The 24227-nt window shown below is 41.2% G+C and overlaps 1 long non-coding RNA gene across 1 annotated transcript; it reads left to right on the forward strand.

Moving 5' to 3' along the window:
- The first annotated feature begins 7995 nt into the window (after positions 1 to 7995).
- Positions 7996 to 21111, forward strand: LOC111097854. Its single transcript, XR_005365237.1, has 3 exons — positions 7996 to 9170; positions 14229 to 14378; positions 20952 to 21111. It is a non-coding gene; the product is annotated as an uncharacterized LOC111097854 (long non-coding RNA).
- Positions 21112 to 24227: the final 3116 nt, after the last annotated feature.

The following is a 24227-nucleotide window of genomic DNA, read 5'->3' on the forward strand; positions in this document are numbered from 1 at the left end:
TAATCCACATTTATTAGAATTCTCCTCCCTTTCCCAATTACATGTCTCTATAAAGCTGGATTTTCTTTTTAAAAAAATTTTTAAGTAATTTTTTTTTAAGATTTTATTTATCTATTTGAGAGAAAGAGAGTAAGCATGAAAGAGAGAGCATAAGCAGGGGGGAGGGGCAGAGGGAGAAACAGACTCCCCACCTAGCAGAGAGCACAATTTGGGGCTTGATGTGGGGCTCAATCCAATGACCCTGGGATCATGACCTGAGCCGAAGGCAGACACTTAACGGACTGAGCCACGCACGTGCCCCTGGATTTTCTTTACACAGTGCAGCAAAACAATGTATCACAACAGACTGAATGCAGAAGGAGATAAAAGAATCTGGATGTCCTCTACCAAACCAGACATTGAAACAATGCCACCTGTCTCAATATTTTTGGGTTTTGAAAATATAGTCACTTTTAAAAATATATTATTTATATTAACATGCAATGTGTTTATTACTGTATTTTTACTAAATTAATAAGTAAATATTTGGGCAGCCCGAGTGGCTCAGCGGTTTAGCGCCGCCTTCAGCACAGGCCTGATCCTGGAGACCCGGGATCGAGTCCCACGTCGGGCTCCCTGCATGGAGCCTGCTTCTCCCTCTGCCTGTGTCTCTGCCTCTCTCTCTCTCTGTGTGTCTCTCATGAATAAATAAATAAAATCTTTAAATAAAAAAAATAAGTAAATATTTTAAATGTAGCCTTTTTAAAGTCTAATATGATAAATAACTATGAAATATCATAAATAAAAGCTCTTTGGAGTCTTCAACAATTTTTTAAAATCTTGAGAAAAAAAGTTTTCGAACCTCTGATCTAACCCCGACATTTGCCAACCGTATTCCAGAAGTTAATAAATCTTCTTTAGAAAAAAAGATAATGGCCAAAATAAATTGACAACTTCTGCATTTAAAAATATATGTATAGGGGCACCTGGGTGGCTCAGTCTGTTAAGCTTTCAATTCTTGATTTCAGCTCACGATTTCAGGGGTTGTGAGATCAAGTCGCTTGTCAGGCTCAGCGCTCAGTGAGATGTCTGCTGGAGATTTTCTCTCTCCTCCTTCTGCCCCTCCTCACCCTCATTTTCTTGAGCTCACTCGCTCACTCTCTCTCTCTCAAATAAATAAATAAATAAATAAATAAATAAATAAATAAATGATTTTTTAAAAAATACATGTATATATGAGTATGCTTATCTGGATGAGCACCGAGTGATGTATGAAACTGCTGAATCACTATACGGTAGTCCTGAAACTAATGTAACACTGCCTGTTAACTACACTGGAATTAAACCTTTTTAAAGAGAAAAAAATATAGAGCACATTTTTAGAAAAAAATACATGTCTATATAATATATGTAAAATATATGATACATACATAAAAGCATTTCTTTATTGCAGGACTCACAAGAATCATGTTATATTCTAAGGGACGTGGTGATGCTCTCGAGGGAGGGGATGTATGCAGATTTCCCCAAATACGCTTGACCTCCAATTCTCCATTCATGGAAATAACATTTTGAAGCACCAGTGTTCCTTAGACCACATTTTGAGAAATGTTGATCTAGTACTCTCATTTTCATATTTCAGAGAAAGTGACTTGCCACACATCACACTACTAATTGACGATACTGAGATTAGGACTCAGGTGCTCAGACTCCTAATCCAGCATCCTTTCATTCACTCTAACCGGGAGGCCTCCCTGGGCCTCATCTTCACTGCGAGGGATTACAGCACCAACTTCAGTTTATTTGCACCAACTAGTGCTTCTAATCTGTTGCCTTGGAGAGATAATCCTACAAAATGTAGCAGAATGTAGATTCCAAAACCTGCAGAGATTACTTTTTATGGGAGGGGGATTATCTCTGTAATCCAATTAACTCAGCAAGCCAAGGAAAAAAACACAGGCTTTAGATTAGCACTGGGGGAGGAGGAGTTGGGAAAGAAGTTAATTCATATTAACAGGTTCACGAAACTTTGAAGTGCTTTCCTAAATCCTAATCGTGAATCTGCAAGGTGAACCAGTACCTTCTGGAAAAAATAGTTCAGCCATGAATCAAATAGTATTAATGTTTAGAATGCATCCTTATGAACGTCCCAGTTTCCTTTGAGAGCTGAGTACGCTTCTCCCTGACCCAAGTGACCAACCTCGTAACTTCCTACATTTATTTCCCTTTTCATCTTGGCTGCCAGGAAGCTTTAAGTCGGGTAACGTACGGATCCAGATACCAAATCAACATTATGATCCCACAGGTAGTTCCCAAATGCCTGGAGATGGGAGATTATTTCTGTCATCTGGGATGAACTAAATAATCTTTCACCCCCCAGTGGGCCATTCTTGCCATCTGTTGAGCCAAAAAGAAATTGTGGGGCACTACCAAACTCCCTGAACAATCTTCCCGGGGCCCCAAGCAACTTCCTATCTAACCTTAGGGTGGTCGCCGCTGAGAATCTAAGTGGTCATCAGGTGGCTATACTGCCTTCCGTTTCAGTATCTCCTATGCTAATAGGACCAATAATTATGCAGAGGGCAATAATATTAAACTGCTTTTATCCCCTGAAGGAAATGCTTATGTGCTCAGGATAGCCTGCATTTTCTGAGTATATTCCAAAATCTCTGAAGATTTTATTCATGCAAGGTAAGTTTGACCTTCAACGAAACTCAAATCTATAATTTAAAGTGGCCTCTTTGACTCAAAATCCTCTCCATTTCAATGCCAAATGGATCACCAGCTACTCTCCAAGTAATATTCGCTCCAAAGGAAGGTTCCTGCTACTGATCAACGCACATTTTTGCATTTCTACTCACAGACTTAAGTTCTGCTCTCCAATATGTGACTGTAGCTTAATTGACGGCGGGATGCAAAAAGAGATTCGCAGGCGTCCGACTACTGTCGACTCATTGACTTCCCTCAGAGAATTCTTTCACTTGTCTTTTAAATTTTCCTTTCTTGTCAAAATTGCAGGTGCAGATAAATGCTGGAATCTTATTTCAATCAGAAAGTGCCAAGAACAAGAAAAGATGGAGAATTTTGATTGTCGTTGAGGACAGAGCCTCAAACAGCTGGAGGCCTTCCATTCTCTTTTAGCTTCCATCCATCTAAGAAAAAAAAAAATGCACTAAGGATTTCACTCAATTTGTGTGGAAAGATGAGGAAATTCACGCCGAAATGAAGCACCGCACTCCCCAAATAGCATTAACCTAGAACAGCACTACTGGGGGAACAAGAGACCTTGAATGTGGTGGGTCCAACCTTGGGCGAAAGGTTAGAGGGACGCCCCCGGCGGCTTCCGCCTGGCACTTGGCTGGCGAGGCCCTTGCTTTCCTCTCAGGGAGCATTAGAGCAGCTCCGGGATTTTCACCTCAGTCAGATTTTCTTTCTCAAGACGAAACAAATGTGTGTTTCAAACAATTTCTGAGTAAACCTGGAAATGATTATGAGAAAGAAGGAAAAAGAAAAACCAATTCTGACTGACTTTGCTGTCATTCGGAGCTTCTCCTCTGAGGCGGGTCAAAATGGTCGGTCTCAGGGTCCGCCCAGTGCCAGCTCAGAACTGGGCCGCAGGCAGGCCACGGGGCTCTGACAGACCTGACGGGCCGTCCCCCCACGAGTCTGCTTCGGGTCCTCAGAGTCAGGGACTGTGTTTGTGTCCCCAGCCTCCAGCCCAGCTCCTGGCATGAAAGGCCGCCCCTCTGTGAACGGTTGTTACTGCCTGAGAAACACCACGATCTGCCCCCCCGGGGCCCAATCTCAATTCTTCTGCTTTGGGTCCCCATCTTTTCCTCACTCTGAGCCTTTTCATTTTCCCTCGGCTCTTCAACGACTCAGACCTGCACCGTCCAATGTGGGAGCCACTGCCACACGTGGCCGCTGAGCACTTTGAAATGTGGCCCATTCAACCTGCTATGTGCTGTGCTGCGTGTGTGAGATGCACACTGGGTTTCTTTCTCTCTCTCTCTTCTTTTAAAGACTTTTATTTATTCATGAGAAACACAGAGAGAAGCAGAGACACAGGCAGAGGGAGCAGCAGGCCCCTTGCTGGGAGCCCAGTGCAAGACTTGATCCCAGGAGACCCGGGGATCATGCCCTGAGCCAAAGGCACATGCTCAACCGCTGAGCCACCCAGGTCCCCTGCACACTCAGTCATTTTTATATTGATGACACGTTGAAATGATCATGTTTGGGTATGTTGGGTTAAACAAGTTACCAAAGTTGATGTCACCTGTGTCTTTTTCTTTTTCAATGTAGTGTCTAGAAAAGTTAAAAATTAATCTGCGTGACTCCTGCTTCTATTTGACAGCACTGATTCAGACCTTACGTGGCTCCCCTTCAGACCCAGCTAGAGTCTCCCACGACCCGCCCTGATCCACATGGTGTCAGGCCAGCCAGACCTGCGTGCCCACCGACGGTTCCAGAAAGCCCCAGAAGCAAGCCCCAGCAGGTCAGTCCCGCTTCTCCATCTGCTGGGCTCGGGCGCTGGGGCAGCGGGGCCCACAACAGCGTGCTCTGCTGCCCCCTGCTGACAGGTCCCGTTCCTGCAGCCTCACGGGCCACCCAGAGCCCGGCCCGCCGCCCCCGCTGCGGGCAGGGGCAGGCATCCGCCCTGGCCCTCCTGGGCCTCCCGCTTCCCCATCCTTAGCATTCTATTTTCAAGAGGAGGAATAAGCAGGAAAAAGGAGACTGCCCCTTCTAAAAGGAGAATGCATTTTTTTCCCAAAGGAAAGCAAGTCTTTTTTTTTTAAAGATTCTTTATTTATTTATTCATGAGAGACACAGAGGCAGAGAGAGAAGCAGGCTCCATGCAGGGAGCCCGATGTGGGACTCGATCCAGGGACCCCAGGATCACGCCCTGGGCCGAAGGCAGGTGCTAAACCGCTGAGCCACCCAGGGATCCCCTAAAAGGAGAATGCATTCTGCAGAAAGCAGTTGCTTTTTAAGATCACAATGTACATCTTTCAAAAATTAGGGACGTAGCTCGTCGTGGTCCTCACACTTCACTCTTGCCCAATATCACCTGGAGCCTTTTCCCACGTGCACATTGCCAGGCCTCTCCGCTGGAAATCCTGGGTCAGTCGGTTGGCGTTGGAAGCCCAGGAATCTGTTTTTCACAAGCACCCCAGGTGCTTCTTGTTCCCCTAGAAGTGTGAGAACCATGGCTATTGAGCAGAGCTGCTCAAACTTGAAGGTGCTCACTGACCACCTGGGACCTTATTAAATACAAATCCTGATCCAGTAAGCCTGGGCTGGGGCCCTGGAATCCACACTTGCAGCAGGCCCCCCGGTGATGCTGCTGCCGCTGGCCCATGGCCATGCTTTGAGGAGTGAGTTTGTAGCTACGCAGGCTGCGTGCCCCCAGGTGGATCCTTAATAGCACACCTGTTCTGTTTAGAATCACTACAAGCTCTGCTACAGCCTACCACTCCCACTGAGGCTTCTCTGAAAAGCAAACTCAAATGGTTCTTTCTTTTGTCTGGAAAAGCAAGGATGCCCCCTTTTGACGGCTCAAAATATTTCCTGTCAAATGCCAGGAGAGGAACAGTAAGTATATTTCCTTCCAAAACATTTTAAAAATTACTATTAGTTAGAAAGGATTCCTTTCCCTAATGGACTAGCTATTAAGCCCCATGTACTGAAACCATATAGGGATGCTGGCCATTTAAGATGACCCTATAGGGGGGATGCCCTTATGGGGGACTGTCCTCTCTGGACAATCATCCCCCAGGGTGAGCCACACCGGGGCATCTGGGGCTTTCGAAATGAGCAGTTGCCTTTGAGGACCATCCACAGCCTACCATCTTTAAATTCAGTTTCTGCCTATATTTCTTAACCTTTTTCTCCTCGGAATCTGGCAGGCTTGCTGAGTGCGGTTAGATCTGGCGCTCCTCCTGGTCAGGCTGTTACCCCTCCCAGCCATTCCCAGTGATTCTGGAAGGTTTGCAGGGGTGGCAGTGGGCAGTGGATGGGGAGTGACTTTATTGTACCAGCTTTGGTTACACTGCGTTTTAGAAACTTATTCTTCCTGATGGTGAACTTTGGATTTACCCAATGTTATGTCTTAATTGCCCAAGGCATCGTGACACTGCATCATAAACTGCGCAATTTCTGCAATTTCCAGACATTAATGAAATTGCATTTATTTAAGGCAGAAGCCCTTTTGGAGGGGGAACCTTACATGATCAAAACATAACATACACACATCAGGAGATGGAAATTATCTGACCATTCTGTTCCTGGCTTAACTTTCAAGCCTTGGAATATGAGCCTACTAGCATCTATCCACATAGTTTACAGATTGGTGGTAGTCGAGGGGGTCTGTTTTGTTTTGTTTTGTTTTGTTTCAAGGCCAAGAAAATAATCTATCTTAACATTTAATCCCTTCCCATCCCCACTCCCACATTTTCAAAAGACTCCTTCCATAGTTACCAACATAGCTCCCATTAAAGTCAAATTTCCTTAGACGAGGAAGTCACTGAATGCCTAATTACACATGCAATGCTGGAAAAAAAATATTAAGACTGCATTTCCATTGCCAGCTTTCTTTTCCCATTACACAACAGAAGATTTATCCTTTCATCTAGTGCGTGAGCATTGCTCTTGCAAGCTTGTGGTTCCATATAACATATATTAGTATATCATTCACTATTAGCGCCAACCTTGACAATCCAGAAGTTATGCCTCTCTCAATGTTATATATAGTCTTTCTTCTGAGCTAGAAACAAACCAAACCAAAAATAATCACCCAAATCCCACATCCTGGCTGTCACTTACCCAGACAGAGTGACATTGCAACACCCCAGGGCCCCACAGATCTCCTGTGAGCTGTGTGGAGTCCTGCCATGGGCTGCACCCACACAAGTATCAAATGCCATTCGCTGGCAGGAAGCCCATTTAAACCTTTATCCAGTGGCATGTTCCGGGGCTTTTTTCTGGACAGGTTGCTTCTGCCTGTGGAACTCAGCGATCAGTCATTGTCCAGGAACCACTGTTGGGTCTACTGAGAGTGACCCAGCGGAACGTGTACCACACGCTTATGCACATTCACCTGTGCAAACTTCCCAGCGCTTAGACCCCCGAACAGCCGTATGGTTTGATCAGAAGCAAAGCCCCAATACCCATACTCTCAGACTCCCAGGTCAGAAAGTAGCTAGAGAAAAACTGCAACCTTTAATTGGGCCGCTGCCGGAGGAGCCTCAGGTGTGTGGGTGTCACCTAGTTTTTGCAGATGTCAGTAGAGACGGGATTTGATAGATAGATAGATAACTTGGCCCTCAGCCCTGGGGAGCTACTGCTTCAGCGCCTAGATCTCCTACCGCTTCACCTTGCTAGCGGGTTCCCAGGAAATGCAGCTGACAGCTCCACGGAGGAGCAGTTTGCTGAGTGGCACTCCGGGCGTCATCATGTCACATAGAGCCTCAGCAGCTCACCTAGGGAGCCATCCAGTTCCCGGGCTCCTTGTCCCGTGCCCCCAGAGAGTCTGCCAAGATAAACCACGTCCTAAAAATCCAGTGCCCTCTAGACCCTGGCCTGTGGGACTGGGCCTGGATGCTGAGGCCTTGGGATTCTCTGCTTCTGGTAGCTGCTCTCAGGAGTGCTCCCAATGGTAACTTCCCAGGCTCCTCATGTGAATCTTTTATTTGTGAGAGTGGGAGTAAGAGGTGAAGTTCCCAGAAAAGTCTTCCTGGGGTTCAAAGGATAAGAAGAAATGTTTTGTCGATTGGTGGCACCGACCAACAATGCCCCCCTTAGAGCCTTGGGACATGTCTCAGAGTTGAATTCCTTAAGTCTCTGGGTTCTTTTCAAGCTCAGGGCTTGTGCCTCTCTGGAGTGAAGGTCATGATCTCTGCCCAGAAGGCCAGCTCCCACCTTGGTGCCCACAAGCACACCCAATCAACAGCACTGATTTTGTGTGTGCATGTGTATGTGTGTGCGTGCACAGATCCCCCAATATATAAATTCTCCCACCACCCCAGTCTCTATCACGGTGGTTCTCAAACTATTTGGTCCCAGGACCCCTTTATACTCTTAAAAACTATTGAGGACCCCCAAAAGCCTTTGTTTATTTGGCCTATATTTAGGTGGGCTGTCAATATTTACCATATTACACACATTCCAGTACATACCAGAAAAGACATCATCACGTGTCACGTAGCCTTTGGAAAACACCACTGTGTATTCACGAGAGATTGAGAGTGACGATGGCAGGTAAGATCTTAAGATTTTTGTGAAAATAGTTTTGACCTCCCAGGCCTCCTGTGTCTCAGAAACCCCCAATTGTCTATGGATCACACTTAGACCATCACTGACCTAACAAATGACTATATTTATTATCTTGTCTGGCATCAGGTTTACCCCTCTATTCATTTGTTTACTTGGTCTCCTCCACCTGAATGTAAGTTCCGTGAGAGCAACAATTGGGTCTTTTTCACGCTACCAGCCACAGTTTCTATAACAATGCCTGGGATATAATGTGTGTACAAAACAATCCTGGCTATTCCTCAGGCACTGATAATGATCTCAAAACAAGAGCGTGGCAGAAATTTCTCCTTCCCGCGGCTGGTCTCACTGATTGAACTCAACCAGGGTCCAAGCCATTCCGTGCTGACTAGGGTTGACTAGAATCGATCATTACTTAATCTCAACCCCAGTGTGAAACCAAGAAGAGAATTACTAGAGCCAGAAGATGAACTCACTAAGATCTATTTTTTTAGAAGCTTTTTAAAAAGCCAATTTTATAGGATATTTCCTGGCCGGCATATCCTTCCTACCCTACATACATTCCTCCCTCCAGAATGTCCCTCTGTCCCCTGCCCCCCGCAGATCTACAATACAGGCAGGTCACCCTGCCTCTGTCTTGTCTCCTTCTTGTCAACCAACATTGTACAATGTTGATTTTTTTTTTTAATTCAGGAAGGACATGTACTTTCATCACTGTGCTCCATGAATCAGCACATGTGAGTTTTGCTCCATACACTCAGGATGCAAGAAATGCCACATTGATTTTCTAGCCACTCTCCTTCCTGTCTGGTGGGATATTCTGCACCACGTGTTTCTGTCACTTGTTCCCCCAAGGCAAGCCCACCAGTGGTCATCGTCAAGAAGAGCCATGTCTCCAGGGGTGCAGGGACACTAGGAAGCAGGTGACTTTCTAAAGGGATAGAACTGACAGTGGATGGAACTGCCAGAGAAGGCTGGTTTGACCACAGTAGAATGAGAATGAGGTCAAAAGGGAGGTAGAAACCGGTTTGTGTTGGCCTCCTAGGCCCTGGTAAAGAGGGGTCTTCATCCAAGGTGTGATGGACACCACTGGATGGTTGTAAGTAGGGCGTGACATCGCTGACTTACTCTTTATAGAGAACATTCTCACTGCTATGCAGAAAATAGGCTGTAGGTGTTGAAGGAAAGCAAGAATGATGACAGAAACACCAGGAAGATAGAAGGCTGTTGCAGGGGTCCAAATGAGATATGAGGTGACTCGGACCAGCAGGTGATACGGGTATAAGGGAAATGGAATAATCAGTGATGATTCCTAGATGTTCAACCTGAGTAAAATCTAGACAAATACATTGAGATGGAGAAGATGAAGGTAGGAGCAGGTTTGAGGGATAAAATCAAGTTCCATGTTGAAGAAGTCCAATTTGACGTGTCTATTGGACTTTCAATTGGAAATGTCAGATAGATGGACTTATGCAAGTATGGAGCTCCAGGGTGTTGCAGAGATTGGAGCTGAGGATATATATTTGGAAGATGTTGGCACATAGATGGTATTTAAACTCACAGGACTGCATGTCACCCAAGAGAATATAAATAGACAAGAGGAGAGAAGGGGTAGAGGACAGAGCCCTAGGACACTGCAACATTTTGAGGTGAGAAAGAGGAGAAACCAGAAAAGAGGACTGAGAGCAGCATAAACAGGAGGGTATGCAGCAAAAAGAGGCAATTAATTTGATCCATCCTGTTGAGAATTCAGGTAAGAAAAGATTGAGAACTGACCACTGGGTAGGCAAGATTTCGATCTGGTAAGTACAATTTCAGCAACATGATGGGGATAAAAGTCTGATGGGAATGGGTTGAGAGTATGGAGATTTCTAGGCTGAATGGAGGACCGAAGAGCTGCATTTACTTCTGTTCCCTCTTGGATTCCCACTAAAAATGGCAATAGGGGGTTTAAATGCATAAACCTATGTAACAGAGAATAAGAGAGGTGATGAGAGCATATGAGAGATGTTAATAACATTTTGAAATCTGGAGGGCAGATGGATGAGTGGTAACTGACCTAGAGGCCTGAAGAAAATGGAAAGTTAGGTACCTATAGTCTGGAAGTACAAGAAATGGTCTAATTCACACTGAAAAAAACTCAGGAAGGCTCACCAGGTACTTATAAAGGTGGCGGTGCTAGAGGGGACTGTAAGCAGGAATGAGTGAAAGCTTCCATGAGAAGAAAAAGTCTCCTACACTCTCTTCCCACCCCACACAGCAAATGACTGCTCCTCCACCACTCAATCAAAAGACTAGAAACCCAGAGAGAATGAACTACAGGGACTCTGGACAGGGAGAACCAAAGCAAACATGAGAGTGAAATAAAGGTTGTTTCCAATGTGCCAAGTCTTAATTGCATTCTGTCTTAGAGAAAATTGGAGAGTGTATGACATTAAAACAAGAGGGTAAACCAAGAAAGAGGGACCCGAGAGTCAGGAGACCCATCATAGGAAGTGGTAAGAGGGAAAGCCCAGGAGAACAGCAAAGGGACTTCCAGGATTATGTCCATACAGCAGGCCTGGAGAGCAGAAAGTCCAGATTGGAGAATGAGGGTGGAGGACTCCAAGAAGAATGTCTCCAAGAAAAAGAAACAAAAAGAAACCTATATGAGCTGCTTTATACTTCTAGGGGAGAGGGTGGGAATAAATTGTAATAAACATAGGAAAAAATAAGCAAAAGACAAAATAAGGAAGTAACTCCAAAGAAAGTGTACCAGAAAGAAAGTACAATCATAGTATATGAAAAGGCTCAGTTAGGACTATTAGTGAATATTGATTTAACCAAAACTGTCATAGACATATTGAAAGGATGATAGGAAGAGAAAGAAGGTAAAAAGACTAATTCTTCGTCTCCCACAATAGGTAGTCAATATATAATACATAAAACTGAAAAATCAGAATATCTATATCCAGATATCTGGATTTCCTCCATATCGTGGCACACTTGTTCCTGCTGTTCCTGTGGTAATTCCCTGGCATCCCTCCACTTCCTGCCCTTCTATTAGGTCACCTTGAAGTTAGGCTAATGGTCTCTGCCATCTCACAGGTATGCCTGCCTCAGTTCCTCTGATGTGAGATTCATATGTCTCCAGACCTACTCCACTTTCACTAGAGATAGGAAAACATAGTTCCTTTTGCTCATGATTATTTTTCTTCCCCTTTCTTAGTTCCCACCCTGCCTTATATCCACTCCTCTCTCCATGGGCCACCCCAAGGCCTGGTAGAAACTTTTTCCCTCTGACTGATCCGCTAAGTTTTTCCCTATCATGCCTGCCATACCACAGTTATATCCTATATCCTGGATATCCTATCCATATCAATTTTCTGTTGACTGCATTTCTATGGATCAGATTCAAATGGTGAGTAGGTACAGAGGATAAAGTTTATAGGGGAAGGATATGGCTGCCATCCTCTTCACAGGAAGCAATTGGCAGTAGCATAGAACGAATCCATCTGCAATAGTATGCAGTCAGAGGGAGAGCCTTGTCCCGTGTGTGTCTCTTACATACAATAGAGTCATTATTTGGGAGCCTGTCTTGCTTGGGAGGATCGCAAATGAAGGGCAATAGCTGGCTCCGGTTATGTACTTAACTGCCTCAAATTCATAAGGAGGAATGAATTGCTAATATGTCATGAGAATGGGAGGGATTCTATAATCCTATTCCCAAACCCAAGATCTCCTCTGGCTCCAAATTTTTCAAATTTGCTTTAAAGTAATTTTTCTATTTTCTATAATAACCACAATTTTTTGGTAAAGATTATTTTTTGCAAAGATTATTCATTGTATCTCAAAATCCACTCTTTCCTTTTTAATATTACCCTTAATTTTTACCTGGACGCATGGCCATCAGAAAAAACTATATTTCCAGACCCCCTTGCAGTGAGGTGTGGCCGTATGTCTAAATTCTAGGCACAATAGGGTGTGATTTCTGGTCATGCCCTTAAATATAAGAGATGTGCCATCCCTTCCCCCTTCCCAGCTCCCTCCCTGATGTTTGGAATGACAAATAAACAGGAGAGAAGGAGTCAAGGCCCCTGGATGATCCTATGGAGTAGAGACACTAAAACTACCCTGTACCACCTTCACAAGACAGAAATAAACTATCTTGTTCAACCCACTGATATTTCGGGACTCTGTTACACACCCGAAAGTGTATCCCAACAGCCTCATTCTTCTCTTTCTTTAGCTATGTGTGTATCAGACATGTACAAAATACCTAATTAATCCTTTGATCTTCCCATCCTTCATTCCATTCTTAAACCCACCATTGATAAGATTGTCACCACAGTGATTTCTCCCTTAATAATGGAAATTTTAAAATTATATCTAAGATAAAGATGAGTCTTTTTTCTGAATGTCTAGTGTCTACAAATGCTTTGGCTAGATCCTAGTCCCAAGCTTCAGATGATAAATGACTGTCTTTAGGTAAGTTAAATAGCAAGTGTAGGAGTAATTGAACAATAATCTTTGAATAGTAATCTTTAAACAGAACTAGTTGTGTTTAGTTCTGAGCATTCTAATAGAAATGATTTCCTTTTTAAGATGCCATCTTGCTCCTTCCCCATTTATATTGTTATTGCTAAACCACCCAATTTTAATTATCATTTAATTATCTTTATCTACAGTTGAGTGCCCCCCTTCTGTTGGAAAGCCTATTTTATATAAACCAAACCATGGGTAATTACCTATCAAAAGCAGATTTATCTAAATTCCCACTGAAACTACATGAGACAGTTCCTTTAAGTTAGGAAATCATTCAAAAGTAGATCCAGGAAAGGACAGCATTGCATTTGAATTTATAGAATACCAATAACACTATAGTCACTATAGGGAATCAGTTCTTATCTATACTGCCTGCTGTGGGGATATGGAATCTCAGTTCTAGATTCAACTTCTAGGATGCATATTGTGACAAATACTTTAAGTGGGTTCACTCATCATTTTTTTTCCAACCCACATTTTCATGTCCTCTTTGACTATGGAGGTTGGGAACAACAACAACAACAAAAAATGTAAACCTCATGTTCTAGTCCCATCTTAACCCCTTTCAGTAAGAAAACACCATGTGACATAGTTCTGGTCAATGAGACATATGTAGAAACATATTTAAAAACACAAATTATCAGTTTTTATACTCTTGGGTATGTACCCATGAGAATTGAAAGCAGGGACTCAAATAGATACTTGTACACCCATGTTCATAGCATTATTCACAATAGCCAAGAGGTGGAAACAATCCAAGTATCCATCAACAGATGAGTAGATCAACAAAATTTGGTGTATATCTATACACACCCAATAGAATATTATTCAACTGTAAAAAGGAATACTCGGACACATGTTACCACAGGGATGAATCTTGGAAATTTTATACTAAGAAAAATTAGCCAGAAACAGAAGGACAAATATTGTACGATTCCTCTTTTATGAGGTACCTAGAATAGGCAAATGCATAAGGATAGAAGTAAAATAGAGATGACTAGGGGTTGAAGGCAAGAGGGGTGGGGGTTGTTGTTTAATGGGGACAGAGTTTACATTGGGAATGATTAACAAGTTGTGGAGGTGGATCATGGTTGTGATTGTACAACATTGTGAATGTACTTAATGCCACTGAACTGTATGTACACTTTAAAAATGGTTAAAGTGTTGAATTTTAGGTTTATATATTTTACCACAATAAAAATATGAATTAAAAATCTTTGTACCTATTTTTAATTAACAAATCATACATCTGGACCTCTCAATTCTGCATTTTTTAAAGATTTCAATATACCAAAAAAAAATTGAATATACTACTGAGTAAATGAAATGTTAATTCCTACTCAAGGTGCCTATAAGGCAGCTCATTTTTACCCAAGGGTAACGAGATAAAACCAACAATAAACAAAGACAGAAGATTGTGGCTCCCTAATATTCTGTTTTGCTTCTCTACTTTGAAGATTTGAAGGACAGATGGGGTTTGAGAGGAAAACGGAAGAAAGATGTACAACCTGCCCCTTCGTAATGAAGAAAAAGGAGTCTCTTCATGAGGCAGGACATGCCCACGGCAGATGATCAGGAAGGAGGGATATTCTTCACAGGAGTTTAAGGTAATTCTCCATTTGGGGTATCTTGCCACAACATTTTCTGCCCAGTATGGAAGCTTGTCAGTGAGGAGAGGTGCTAATCTCAAGACCAAGCATTTTCCTGGCCTCTCTACCCAAAGAGGCCTCTCCCCTCATCTCCTTTGGGTTCTGACACATGGTTCATACTTGGTAATTATATTAAGCTAACATTTGTTGAGTGCCTATTTTGCCAGGCACTACAGAAGCATTGTATGTTTATTAATTCATTTAAATCTTACATAGTCCCTGCGAGATACATATGTGCTATTATTTCCATTTCACAGATGAGGAAATTAGAGAAAAAAAAATTTAGACCATCTGTCTAAGGTCACACGGATGACAAATGGCAGAGCCAGGATTGGAATCTAGGAGGTTTGCCCCAGATCCCTCCTACTTAACCACTATTCTATGCTGCTTCTTAAATCCTATAGATAATTGTTTTCTGGGTAGCATATCAGTCCCCAAACTGTGCTTTAACTTTAAAATATTTTTAGCTAGTAGTGTCTCTGCTATCATCATGGTTTGTTTACAGAGGAACAAAAATAATGTATGTCTGTGTATGCGATTATACAAATCAAATAACTTCCTATTCATAATTATATTAATTAGGGTAACATTAGCAGCTGTTCTGGATACAACCCCAAAGTCTCATTTGCCTAACACAATGGAAGTCTAATTCTTACTAAAAAGTACAAAATAGCTGTTCCTAATCAGATGGTCCCTCTCACAAACTGGCTTCCAGTATTATGGTTCCACCATCTTGGAAACTCATGGCATCTAAGGTCAGTCATGCTCTTCAGCATGAAGCAGGAAAGAAAAGAACACAGAAGCTCATCTGTTACAGACTGTTATTTGCCAGGCCTGGAAGTGGCACATATTACATGGGTTCATAGGCCATTGGCTAAAACACAGTCACAGTGGCCACATCTAACCACAAAGGAGACTGGGAAATAGCACCCAGCTGTGTGCCTGTGAAAACGTGAAAATGAGTTTTGGGTGAACACATAGAAATCTCTGCCATAACAGCTTTCCTACCCAATAATGCATGTGCATAGTCAATGTTTTCACAGCCCTTCTGAGCCACAGATTTGAGTCTTTGCAAAGAATCCTGAAGAGATAGGATGGACTACCAATAAATTTTCCCCAATCCTCTTCTCAACTACATCTATTATTGCTACCCTTATTATTTTTTTAGCCTTACAGATTAAAAACCAGTAAGTGATGTAGGTCGATTTGAAGCTTTCACTGATTGCTCCCTTAGAGAGGTATCAGCTAAGGTCTGACAATATGACCAAAGATTCCCCAACTATTAATGCTTTTGTAAAGCTTATATTTTAACATCGTTATGGCAAACACTATGTTCCAACAGATCATAATCTCAAGGAGCAGGAAATAGGGCTCTGATTTTAGCACCTTTTCTGTTTAATTTATACTTTAATAGTCTGATATAATTCTAGGTTGACTTAATTCATGCTTACATGTCATACCTGATATAAAAAAAGGGTGGTGGTGGTAATGGGGTCCTTCTATCAAAACTAGGAATGATCCCAAAACACTATCATATTAATATATATATTCCCTTAATATAACTATTAAAGTAATAGTTAAGCTGTAAGATAACTTATGGCATGGGCTTTTTTTTTAAGATTTATTTATGTATTTGAGAGAGTGTGCATGCATGAGTGGGAAGAGGGGCATAGGGAGAGAACCCCCAAGCAGATTACCTGCTAAGCATGGAACCCGATGTGGGGCTTGATTTCGTGACCCATGAGACCATGACCTGAGCCAAAACCAAGAGTCAGATGCTTAACCAGCTGAGCCACCCAGGCACCCCAAGGCATGTCTTTTAAGACACATTGGTAGCATTTGATGATTTTTAAAGAAAAACCCCATTCCTTAAAAATTTAGCATGATATATTCATAAATTGAGTTGGTGGTTGCCATTAACACCTCTTGCAACTGTGCCAAAAATTTGTATGTATTTAAATAAGGACAAACAGGTAATGTTAAAAAATGAAAAGAGTAAAAGCTATATTCAGGCAATATGGTTATGAGTGACTTTTTTTCTCCTTTCAAAATTTTCTCCAATATTTTTACATCATACCAATGATTTTCTCACAATTGATTGCAAAAAATGAAGAAAAGGACATTCCTTCCCTGTTTTTATTTTTTATTTAGTTATTTTTTTAAAAGATTTTACTATTTTACAGAGGGAGAGAAAGAGTTCATTTTATAGAGGGTGAGAAAGAGTCCAAGCAGGGGGAGTGGCAGGTAGAAGCAAAGTGAGAAGCAGGTTCCCCGCTGAGCAGGGCTCGTTCTGGGGTCCTGGGATCATGACCTGAGCCAAAGGCAGGTGCTTAACCGACTGAGCCACCCAGGCGCCCCCTCTTTCCTGTTTTTAATACACCTGTAACAAGCCTTCTGTTCTTTTGGTGAGAAAGAGTTATCACATCTATCTCGTTTGGCAGAGTGAGTAGTTCTCAAGTGATGTGCAGGATTTTAAAAAATTATAGTTCTCTGATAAGGACTGAGGGAAATTAATTTTTTAAAGGGTGAGGAAAGAACTCTTTCCTAAAGGATACACACGTACTGGTCAGTCTTTTCTGAACGCTGAGAATGACTGAAGCCTGCTACCCTGACCAGCATGTTCATTATTAAGAAGCAGGGAGGTGAAGGTATTCTTTGACTTAGAGAATATTTTATTGGCAGAGGCTCCGAAAAGATCCTTTCTTTAAATATTCACTGTGATCAGCGTTCCCTATCACCTCAGGGATTTACTGAGAACTCCAAGAAAGTCTGCTTTGCATCCTTACGCAAAGGTTAGCCATTTCAGGGGGCTGGTGTATGTGATTTGTTTTCTTATGGACAACATAATTCTGTCCCTGAAAAAATTGCTTTTTTTCTTCAAGGTCTTTTTCAAACTGTCTGAATGTCTTTGAGATCCTTAAGCTCATTGCTGAGTATCAAAAAGTGCTACTAAAACCAAGCCCACAATTTTCCAAGTTCATTAAAACTCCTGTCCTTGTGGCCCTATTAGGTCCTGGGACTTCCTGGCCTCACCTACTTGGATGTAACTTAAGATCCAAGAAGACTCCGGTATTTGAAGCTTCCCCATGAGGCAAATTTAGGCACTCAAGGATCTCTCCTTCATTTTATTCTGATAATTTGGCCTGAGACTTATGCAGAGAATTATTATAGCTCTCTATATCCTGTGTTCATAACCTAGCATCTATTTCCAACCTAACCCTTTACATATATGAAAGTTATCCACTAGTAGAAGATACTACTTAGGATGCAGAACTGTGTCTTGGCTATAGAAAACATCATGAAAGAAAGAAAGAAGAAAGAAAGAAAGAAAGAAAGAAAGAAAGAAAGAAAGAAAGAAAGAAAGAAAGAAAGAAAGAAAGAAAGAAAGAAAAAAGAAAGAAAGAAAAGAAGAAGAAGAAGAAAGGAAGGGAAGGAAGGAAGGAAGGAAGGAAGGAAGGAAGGAAGGAAGGAAGGAAGGAAGGAAGGAAGGAAGGAAGGAAGGAAGGAAACATCATGCATAAGAAAAAATAGGAATCTAGATCTGATAATGGATCAAGAAAATGCCCTTCCTTCTTGTTTTCCGACAATTTTCCGTGGGTCCCTTGGGTTTCTTCTCCACCCAGGGCAGTTTTTATTCCAAATTACCTGCTCCAGTGGACAGTATTAGAAGACAGAGGTAGTGTCTGCCTCCAGGACAGAGGGCAGATTTGTTTGCTATCCAGGTAATAAAGAATGTTTCTCTTCAGGGCAAAGTCTAGGCAGGTCTGCAAGAAACCCCCTTGTAAAATTGGGCTCATGGTGCAAACCCAATGTATGTGCAGCATTCCCTTGGGCCACCTCCACATTGTCCCTGTGCAGTCAGGGGGGTTAAGGGGCATGGGTAAGAGTGTGAAGATCCTAGTGCCTACTGTACTGTGAGTAACGCAGTCTGGGATCCAGGAAGTTCATGCCTTTCCCAACATGCAGGAAATTGGCAAACTAACTTGTTAGCTTGAATGTAGGGTAAAATCTCAAACTCGTCACCATTTTTTACTTTTCTAACAATAGGTAGCCCACCATCAGGATAAGGACTCTCCTTAACCAGAGTAGAAGAGAATCTTGATTTCACAGGCAGAACAAATAGGTGTATATGATGGTTGAGTATTAATGTGTGCCTTCCACTCATGTGCACTTATCTCCTACACTTACCAGAGGACCTAATTAATATCAGTTTCGCACAGACTCATCAACTGTGTTCCCAGGATGTCTTTAACAAACGTAATGCCACTATAAACACCAATGATGTGGACTGGCTACACACTTAGTTTTGAAAGGAGCTTTCCCAGGAGGAAGCTGGTCTTGTTTGCACCAAGTAGATCAGAGTTCCTCCAGGAAAAATCAGCACTTCAGAGAATGAAAGCTGAGATGCTGGTATATCCTGCTAAATCAAATAACCTTCAACTAGGAAACAATAAAATACCTAAGTGCCGCATGCGGATATCTGAGTTATAAGGTGAACATTAATACCATGCCAGCCAGACCAAAGATAATCCTATAATTTTTTTTAAAATGAAATACTTTCCATTTAAAGTATTTAATCGTTTTCTAATGATGAAAGAACTAAGAAAGAAACACAGTAGAATCCAGCCATCTCCAAAAGTCATAGCTTTATGGTACTGAAAAACTTGTGTTAGAAACTTTGATCTACAAGGAACACCTAAGATGTAGATATAGTTAATATTTGGCTGTTAATGATCATCCAAGGATAGCTGAGGAGAGAAATTTGTTTCCAGTATCTGTGCCTTGTATCTCAGGCTAATAGAACCCTAGGGATGTAGATTGTAATATATCGGATACATAGAAGACATTGTTCTCATTTAATCCTATGTATAGTATGTTTCTGCTAAAAAGCAGGTTTAGCAACTTCTAGTTTGGACTTTACCCTTGCTTTCTACTAAAAGGATGGAACCTTACAGTCTACTACTCCTCATCAGTGATATCATTTGCTGCCAGTGAGAGGTTCTTTAACATCCAATTTGTTTTGGAAGAGGAGGGTCCAGTATTTTAATAAACATAACTTTTTAAATGGACATTGAATCCAACCCAAGTTTCTAAAACTTTTTAAACTTTAGAAGCTTTTTCTTTCCTTTCCTTTTCAGAAATATCCCCAAGAGATCAAAACCAATCATAGTAATAAAAGTGCAAATTACAATCATACTACCATGCTGAAACACATTTTTCTTACCTATAATATTTGCAAAGACAAACATTTGAAGAGACACTGTTACAAGAATATGAGAAAATAGGCACGACTACAGTCGTAGTTAGGAGTCAAATTGCTATGTCCATAGAGAGCAATATATATATCAGAGTTTTATTTTATAAGATTTTTTACTTATTCATTTGAGAGAGAGAGAGAGAGAGAACATACAAGCAGAGGGGAGAGGCAGAGGGAGAGGGAGAAGCAGACTTCCCATTGAGCACCCAGGCAGACTCTGGGCTCAATCCCAAGACCCTGAGATCATGACCTGAGCTGAAGGCAGATGCTTAACCATCTAAGCTACTCAGGCACCCTAACATATTGGAATTTTATTTATTTTTTTAAAGTTTTTTCTTAAGATTTTATTTATTTATTCATGAGAGATACACACAGAAAGAGAGGCAGAGACATAGGCAGAGGGAGAAGCAGAGATAGAAGGGAGTTCCCCCGATGTGGGACTCCATCCCAGGATTCCAGGATCATGCCCTGAGTTGAAGGCAGACGCTTAACCGCTGAGCCACCCAGGTGTCCCTATATTGGAATTTTAAACACAGAAACCCATCAGCCCAGAAATTGAACTTCTAGGAGCTTAGCATACAGGCACACTTGCACACAGGCAAAAGGACATCTGTATAAGATTATTTATTGCTTCATTGTTTGAAGTAGCAAAAATTGGAACCCAAACAGAATGCAAGACTGTACTACTGCTGAAAAAAATGGCATCAATCTAATTATATGACAGGGCCTCTAAAAAAAGTACAAAGGAGTATACATAGTGTGGTAGCATTTGTGTAGAAATTTTAAAAAATGGTGCCCATACTATGTATACTTTGTAATGTGTTGAGTCCATTGGCCTGGACCACATTTCCCAAAATTCCTTTCTCTGTATGTTTCCAGGAAGGGTGGGCCTCAAGAGACATTTTTGCAGGAGGTCTGGAAAGCAGAAGTCAAGCAGCAGCATTTTGATTCTTATGCTTACAAGGTAGAAGCAGGCACTTTTGAAGTTCACACACAGCATTGTTTATCTGCGGGCACCTTTGGTGAGGCCAGCCCGCAAATGCTTCACCTTCCCCTGGGTTCTCCTTCAGTTTCTCCCACCCTGTGCTTGGTTAGCTCTGTGAAGGGTGCTGGCTTCTTCAGCAGGATACCCCTACCAAGTCAGGGCAGAGAGAATTGACAGAGGCTCTAATCCATCCTCATGGATTCCAGCCTGTGCTCCTGGGTTCTGACTTGCTCCCCTCCTGTTTTTTCTCCCTCTTCCCTCTCCAACTGCCTGTCCTGTCGACTTCAAGCTCCAGCCTCACAGTCTTACATGGACGGTTTAGCTGCCTTCTGCAAGTATATCAGATAAAATCCCTACGACAAGTCTGTATATAACATCTGGACACACAAGAAATGGGGGATAGTAATCGAACCCAGAGAAGGGCAGAAGCAGGGTGACTCAGAGGGGAAAGAAAGGAACATCACTTGTGCTTCTGATTGTTACACCATGTGAATCTTGTACCTGTTTTAAAAATAAACATTTGAAATGTTTGAAAATTCCTTAAATTATCTTTCTCATATTTGCATGTGGGGGTACAGAAATACTTACCATTTGTTTCTATTCCTTTAAATAGAGTCAGATTTGCTTTCTATATTTATAAAAGGTTTTGCATGTCACAAGGGACTGAAAAGGGGAAAGGGAACTAATATGGTTTCCCTTTCTAGAATCAGCCCTAAGTGAAAGAGAACAATGCTAGGACATTGGGCCTCATGTGCTCTTTGTCTCTTGCTCTAATATCCTCCATCAAAGGATGCCATTTGTGGGGACACCTAAGACTTCTAGTATTGGAAAGCACTTAAAGTGCCCTAAGATAACTAGTCCCTCTTAAAACTTATATGTAATCAGTTTAGATAAGGTAATCAATCAGTTATGTAACCAGCATCAAATAGACTCTACAAAAGGTCGATCACTTCTGAATGGTTTGTTCAGTACACGTCGGACCAACCATACTGCCTCAGGTCACAGTTCTTGGAGGGATCTTTTACTCAGGACTTTGGAAATAGTAGAATCTATCTAAAGAAACAATATAACATGTAATAAAGATGTTAATCATAATAACTGCATCACTTTATAGTTTTTAAAGTGTTTCTACACACATTGACTCATTTCTCAATTATATAAGAATAGCAAATAATAATTACCACATATCAGGCATTATGCAAAAACCTCAGCATACTCTGGTGAATCCTGAGGGTACCATCATTAACTTCATTTTACAAACAAATACACTAAAGCTTAAAAACATTGAAACTTACCCAATGTACCCAGGTAAGTCTTGCAATTAACATTTGAACACAGACCCACCCGACTCTAGAGCCCATGCTCTCCACTAGTTCACTAGTGGTGTTGGTCTCTGCAGCCCCATGACGGAGCTAGGTTGAGTTATTAGTATCTCTGTTTTACAAAAAAACTAAGGATCCAGAGGGTATGTGATTGATCAAGGCCACATAGAGAAGACAAAGTGGAAATCAAAATAAGAAGGCCTGATTCCATATATTTACTTAACCCCAGCTGATTATATGTGTACATGAATGCATTCTTGTTTGACCGTGTATTCCTTACAGAAGATTAGCAAATTCTTCTGATTGTGGATGACTAGAAGAATAATCTGTTAGCTATAGTAATCCTGGATAACGTTTTGTTTGTTTTTGTTTTGTTGTGTTTTGTTTTTTTGTCTATTTCTTGGACATTTCAGTGGGTCTCTGAGTTGGCACAGAAGTTCTCAGACTTTTGCAATTTCCTGGAATCTAATTATTATAACCGTCCTCTGCTCCTACTGCTGCTTCTTTTCTTTTTTTAAATTTTTTAAAATTTCAACTTAGTTAACATATACTGTATTATCAGTTTCAGGGGTAGAATTTAGTGATTAATTAGTTGCATCTAACACCCAGTGCTCGTTTCATCACGTGCCCTCCTTCATGCCCATCACCCAGTTGCCCCATCGCCCACCCACCTCCCCTCCAGGAACCCTCAGTTTGTTTCCTAGGGTTAAGCGTCTCTTACCTACAGCTGTTTCTACAGACAAATCCTCATAGCAGTTTCCTCTCCCCTTTTCTGTACCTGTAGACCTTATCCACCTTTGGCAAGACTTGCTTTCTTTAAAGTGTCCCTTCTTTGTGCTACTTCCACATTCATATTAGCCTTTAAGATGTATCTCAAGCTTCTGAATTTCAGACAGTAATTCCCAGATTTGTTCATGAGTAGAACACCTAAAAATCCTATTATTAAAGAAGTGAACTAGGAAATCAAAATGGCAAGCCAGGAATTCAAGAGTGAAGAGCAACTTTTTTTTTTTTTAAGATTTTATTTATTTATCTGTGAGAGATACAAAGAGAGAGAGGCAGAGACACAGGCAGAGGGAGAAGCAGGCTCCTGCAGGGAGCCTGCTGTGGGACTCGACCCCAGGTTGAAGAGCAACTTCTAAGCAAATAAGCAGGAGTAGGGATATAGGTGAATACCCCAGGCAGGACCTGTCATTTTTGTTTTTAAAACATTTTTGAAATATTTGAAACTAATAATAAAGCACACAGAATAACATACTAAACACCCAGGTACTTACCCCCTGCCCCCAAATTTTCCAAAACTAGTGAAAGTATCAATTAATAGATTCAAGAACAGTCCAAATAGAATAAACATACATTTTTAAAAAATAAAATTTAAAGTTCACACTTCACCATATCAGAGTAACACTTGTTAAAATCTGAAGAAAAGGAAAGAAAGAAATATTCCTAGCACAAAGCAATTAGAAAGAAAAGAAACACTTTCAAAATTGCAATGATAAAAAAATTTAAAAAAAAACAAAAATGTATTAAAAAATACAATAAACAAATGAATAAATAAATAAATATGAAGTTGCAATAATAATACTGATGGACAACCTCTCAACAGAAACAAGAGAAACCAGAGAGCATTAGAAAGATATCTTTCTAAGTGCTGATAGAATATATCTGCCAACCCAGACATCTTCACCCAAGAAAAATATTCTTCAAGAACAAAAAGCCATATAAACACCTTTTACAGAAAAACAAGGAATGGAGAAATTAGTCACCAGCATACCTGCACTTAAAAAAGGAAAATAAGCCCTGACAGCTGCACAAACATGCAGGAAGGAATGTAATTCACTAGAAAGGGTCAGCGTATGGGTAAATGTATATGAAAATTAGCTATTATCAAACAACACTGCATGTGGTCTGGAATATAGAGAGAATTCAAATGCATGACAGCAACAGCACAGGAGGGGGAGCTAAAAGAAATTTAAGTGTTTTAATTAAAATAAGTGTGTTAATACATATTTTAAGGAATATCAGACAGTAGATTATTAGAAATTATTGAACACATATTTATAATAAATTAATGAAAGTCATCAAGACAAGATGAAAATTATATGGCTCTAATATAATTATTTTATAATAAAAATTACTTAAAACATGAGTAAATATGCTATTTCTCATGTTTAACTTAAAATAATGCAGGGCAAAGATGTAGTTAAAATAATGGAGTTTTTAGAGCAAGGAGTAAAATAAAA

This window comes from Canis lupus, chromosome 10, assembly GCF_011100685.1.
Source record: "Canis lupus familiaris isolate Mischka breed German Shepherd chromosome 10, alternate assembly UU_Cfam_GSD_1.0, whole genome shotgun sequence".
NCBI lineage: Eukaryota > Metazoa > Chordata > Mammalia > Carnivora > Canidae > Canis > Canis lupus.